Below are 6,380 nucleotides of genomic sequence, written 5' to 3' on the forward strand. Positions count from 1 at the left end.
TAAGTACTAAGTACTCTATAAGCAATATCACGTTTTTCTAGGTTCGTCTTTTTTTTTTTTCTTTTTTAGTATGGTGCCAACTACAAACCTTGCACGTGCTAGTAATTGGAAATTTTAGAAGCATTTTATCAATTGAAATTTATATTTATTTTTTCTAGTCGGTATAAATACATTATGTATTGATTATATACGAAAATTATATATGAATGATACATGTATTATACATGCATAGTCTATTCTTCTTTTATAAAGTTGAGGATGGGATCTTTTTCCTTTGTTATAGATTTATCATGATTTGTTTAAAGTGTTCAATCATAAAAATAAAGGACTAAATTGCTCAGACATACATTTAAAAGATTATTTTAAATCAATGCTCAAACATAAGAGTGTTATGAAATAATAAAAGAAAAAAAACATTATTGCAGAGAAAGAGAGAGAGGAAATTCTTATTGAATTTTTTGGGATGAATTACAATGGAATAGAACCCTCTATTTATAGGGAAAGAGTGACTTAGCCACCAAGCAATGAACCCTAGAATCTCTCTAAATATAGACATTCACCATAAATAAAATTCTATTTATAACACTCCCCCTTGAATGTCTATTCAACAGATAATGTGCCTCGTTAAAACCTTAACTAAATAAAACCTAGTGGGAAAAAAATTCTAGAGAAGGAAAAAAAGTACACATATCTAAAAATACGCCTTTTGGTTGCCTCGTTAAAAACCTTGCAAGGAAAACCCAGTGGGACAAAACTTGTAAGGGAAAAAGAGTACAACGCGTATTAACTCCCCCTGATGAGAGCATCAATTCACATCCTTAAGCATTTGCATTCCAATCTTGTGCACCGTCTTCAAATGATCTTTGGTAGAGATTTGATGAACAAATCGGCCATATTAACTTGAATGGATATGTTGCACCTTGAAATCATCATTCTTGATAGATATATAATGTCTTCATATAATGTCGTGGAATGGCTCTTCAATATCTCCATAGAGATTCTCGCTATCGTATTATCATGCTTATAATTATAGCAAGATACATGATCACGCCCAACTATGCCTTATAAAAAGGACTCTGCGGACGTTGCAAATATAACCCGAGTATTACGCCCAGGGTCGAATCCACAGAGAGTTAACCTATCAACCGCTATCTTCAGACCCACCAAGTCTTCAGAACCAGCTTCTCAAATATTCAAATTCTCAGTTGAGTGTTCTTTAACAACTAGCTTGCAAGTAACTAAATGGCTGTAACTAAATTAATAAGGTTGTAAACAATTATGGGAAAAAGCTAAGGCAATGATTTCCCCTATTGATGGAATCCCTTCTGTTTATGCTCATACAAATTTACCCACACATCTCTATCAATCATGAACGCTAATCTTACCGCAATTCTCTCCCGAGTAATCACAGTAATCTACTATTGCACTCTCCCGAGATACACTAGCTTACTTTATTTAGCACAATTCACTTAGATTACACCCAAGGCTTCGTTACCCCTAATCCCGCCTTTAAACCCGCAATTATAGATTCCTCTAATAATCTAGGAATGGTGTTGTTCAACAATACCCTAAATATGCACTTTTTTCCAAGTTATGCACACTAAATAGGCACAGCTAATTGAGGATCCTGTCAATTAACTACAACGAACACGAAGTTGAACAAATAAAGATTAAACTAGCAATTTGTATTCACATAAACAAGAAGTTCATCACCCAATAGGGCCCACCAAAGCCTTAGACAAGGAATTTAGCTACTCATGGCTATGGGAAAATAAACTAAGATTGAATTCATCATAAAATCAAAAGAAAAGAAGAAAGATGTTTAGAGTATTTTCTCACAATCGTTTTCCTTGCTAAGAAACCTAAAAAATCAAATACATGCCTCTCTTGGGCGAAGTCTAATGTTTTAAATAGGGTTTAGGTCTAAAAATCCCGTAATTGACACTTTGGTCCCTGAAGTTTACTGCGCCTGCCGCGGTTCTGCCGCGGTCTGTAGAACCGCGGCCAAACACCCTCGCGGAATCTCAATCTTCTGCAGTTGCTTCCCACCGCGGTTCTGCCACGGTCGCGGTAGAACCGCGGTGGATCCAGTTCTCTGAATCTTCGGCCTGTTTTTGCACGGGTCACTTGGGAAATTTCACAGTTGACCTCTTTTTCATCACTTTTGACTCCAAAACTGCTCCTTAGCCTTCTTTATACATATATCACCTACAAATCATGAAAAGCACTAATAAGAGCATTTTGTCATCACTTTTAGCATTAAAACTACACAAGAAGGTGATTATTTAAGGTGTGATTATAGTCAAATTCACCTATTATCAATACATATATGCACAAATTGCACTAAGGATGTGGTACTTCAAGATCAAGAATTGTATATGCTTCAAGCAACTTAAATCCTTCATGGATTGTCGAATAAGTTAAGTCATATAAGCCATATAATAGACTTTAGATGCATATCAAGTTTTCATGTCATGCAACATATAAGATATCGAAAACTGATTGCACATACCATTGACTTTATACTTTCAAGTGTTTGAACTGCATGTCCAAAACTATATGTCTTTCGTATGAAACAAATTCTATTCGAATCGTTTCTTCAGACTTAATATCCTCATATATATATTTAGCGCTTTCATAGATGTCGTCGACGAATATTTTATATCGGTTCTAACCTTCTTTTTTTTCATAAAGACATAACATAGAGATCTCTTCATTCATATTTTTAGGTACCTGAATCTCTCTTGAGATTTTATGAAGCATTATGTCATATGATCTTCTAGATCACTTGCCTCATTTATTATGATCATTTTGATCATTTGCTCATCTTCTTTATCAAGAAGTTGATTTGAAACCGATTTGTCTATATGCTTTAAGCGTACTATAGACTTTGTCCTTCTAGGACTTAATATGAGCATTTGCAATGAGAATATAGTTACTTTCTTTGGGCCAGCAAATGCGTCTGGCATGCTTTGTAATATATTGCAAATGAAATATCCTTTTATGAACTTAGAAGTTCATATTATCTTATTCGAGGATCTAGATGTACAAATGATAATTCATTCCACGTAACTTTTTCTCAACTGTTTATCATGTCTCCCCCTCATGTTAGAAAAACTAACTTGTTNNCTTTGTGCATTATGGTGTTAATCAAAATATACCCCGCACATCAATGATAATAAGATGGAATTAATTGGTTCCTGACCCTGAACCACTTGTGAGGGGAGAAAATAATATACTTTCGTATATAACGTATATCAAACTGATATAGATAACTTTGTTCTCATAAGCAATTGTTTAGCTATTAAGTAGAGGCACTTAATAAATTATTTTGCTAAACGAACGGTGATGTAAACCAACTTATCAAGATGAACTTCTTGAATAGAAAATCTGGAAATTATGCTCGAAACTAAATTATTGAGCAAGTTACCTCGCAAACACCATGTTGCGGGTTATTAATAATCGCACATGTAACCATCTCATAGATGCATCTTATGTGGTATACATGGCAGGTGAATGGGCCCATATTCACCTTTGATATTTCCAGCATTCATGGGATTCAATCCCAATTTTAATTGGTCCATTAATTAACGAGAACAAGCAATGTAAGAGAATTCGTAAAGAACTTTCTAGTTCTTTAATATTTACCCATGTGAATTCTCTTTTATTTTTGCACATCATACTTGAATTAACATGGCTAAACCAATTATGCCAACTGGATAAATTATCAATATTGATAAACTTCAGGTTTACACCATGATGTGTGCAATTATGAATAAACTCCAAGTTTATTATGATATGGATTTTTATATCAATAAATTTCACTTCATTGTGGTATTCTTTTATTTATGTAGTACAAACTGGAGAATAAAGCGGGTAGCTTTTCACATACATATTATCCCGCTACAAGTTGTAGTAATAGAAGATATTAAATATTTCCTTTATTTATAGTCTCAATAATCAATCGCTTTCGCATATACTTTGGAAACTGAATAAGTTTCTTTGAGACTTACTACAACACAATACCTTATTGGTAATCAATTGTGTTTCTCCAAAATAGTATAATTGGCTCTTGCAGAGTTCTCAATTAATTTTGTAGTACCACATATTCATCAACACCTATATGGTGAATATCTCTTTAAAGAGAAAGTTATACCATTATGGTTATGGTCAAAATTATATGTAAGATCTGTTTCTTGCATTACCGTTGTCTTTTAACAATCACAATGCCAAAATATTTTGGCGTGCAATAGGTACGTGACCAATGACCATTCATGCCATAATAATGACATTATTTTCTTATATCATCTCAAACCTCCTTTTAGAGGTGAGTGCGGTATATTCACTACCACTAGCACGTTGATATTCTTTGAAGAATGAATATGTATTCATAAATCAGATGTTGTCACATTCACATCATGAATGGACCATAATCATCTATATGTGCTTTACAAAATCTCATGTCAAATCGATGACAAATATTTTTCACAGAGTGAAAGTTTATTTTGAGAATCCTAATTGTTCTCATTACCACAAAATGATGACGATTANGTTAACTGGTGCAGGGTCAGCAAATAGGAACTCCATTTCTCGCCTCCGTATCTCTTCATACATCTCCACTTTCTCGGCTCGGAGGGCTGCCCGATCAATCGGGATTTCATGGATAAAAGTTTTGGTAGCCTTGGCGTTGAAGTCGTCCTCTGCCAGTTCCGATTGGAATCTGGACTCATCATATGCAGGTCGTTGGGATGTGCCTCCAGAGCGCCTTTGCCTTTTGGGAGCCATTGATCCTGCAAATAATCAAACAAACCATCAACAAATGCCCTAGCTAGTGCCAATAAGGTGGTTACTCAGACTTCACCACCCAATGACACCAAATATAGCTCCTGACTTCACTCATAACAACCCCCACAATAGCTCCATAATTTTCTTACCACGTCCGGTATAATACACCCCACACTTATTCCATTCAATGGTACCCATGACATACAACACCACCATATAACAAACACCACTCTACAACAAATATCACCATACCAACAAAAACCATGCTACAACAAATATCACCATAACAACAATCAACTACACAACAAGAATCATCAACTACAACATCCCAAACCTAGGTTGGCTTAAACACCCCAAAAATATACAACTTAGTGCCACAATTTTTTTTTTTTTTTTTCGGCCAACACATGACCCAATCCATACTACACCACAAAAATCTAATTTTAGGCCTCCAAACCACCAAAACAACTTCACAATTAATTAACAATGGAGACCCAATTAATTTAGCACCAAACAACCTCATCAACATCAACTACAACAATGGCAAGCATAAAAGAAAGCAAACAAAATTAAAAAAATGCAAATTAATACACTAATCCTAACTAGGGTTTAAATAAAATTACTAATCTAACAATTACACTACTTAGAAGAGAAAGAAATAGAGAGAGAGAAGAGTAACTTACTTGAGTTGAAGAGGGAAGGGAAGGGGGATGTGGTAATGCAGGTGTTGGGAAGAAAGGTTGGGAATGGAGGTTTGGGGAAGAAGAAGAAGGGTGATATTTTGTTGAAGAGAGAGAGAGAAAGAGAGGAATGGGGGTTGGGGCGGAATAATTGGGGAATAGATAGGGGGGGGGGGTTGTTTTGTGTGTTAAAAAAAAGAAAAAAAAATTAAGATTAAAAAAACTAATACTTACCTGGCCGCGTCTGTATCTGCCGCGGTTCTGCCGCGGTCGCGGTAGAACCGCGGCAGTGAGTTTCCGCGAGGCCTTCTGACCGCGGTTTCTCCGCGGTCGCGGTGGAACCGCGGTCGAGCCCCCTCTCTGATTCTAACGCCCAGTTTTTTTTTTTTTTTTTTTTAGATTACAAAGGTTACAATTACAACAATGTCATGGGTTGCCTCCCACGTAGCGCCTGATTTAACGTCGCGGCACGACTCATGTGAGCGAAATTAAGGTTCGCTCGACCTCTGGGGTTCATTCAAATGCAGCTCGGTCATCTCCTTAGGCTCATTCATGCCCATATACAATTTCAACCGCTGACCATTGACTCTAAATGTACGAGAGTCATCTTCAGTAGCAACTTCCACAGCTCCGGATGGAAACACCTCAACCACACGAAATGGTCCAGACCACCTTGACTTTAGCTTACCCGGGAATAACCGCAGTCTTGAGTTATAAAGCAGTACCCTGTCCCCAGGTTTGAAATTTCGTTCAATGATGTTCTGATCGTGAAGCCTCTTCATTTTCTCTTTATATAGTCGTGTGCTCTCAAAAGCAAGATACCGGAACTCCTCTAGCTCATGTAATTCCGTGACTCTCGACGTGCCCGCAGCTTCCAAGTCTAAATTCAGCTGTTTCAGTCGCCCACCACGCTTT

This window comes from Nicotiana attenuata, chromosome 11, assembly GCF_001879085.1.
Source record: "Nicotiana attenuata strain UT chromosome 11, NIATTr2, whole genome shotgun sequence".
Taxonomy (NCBI): domain Eukaryota; kingdom Viridiplantae; phylum Streptophyta; class Magnoliopsida; order Solanales; family Solanaceae; genus Nicotiana; species Nicotiana attenuata.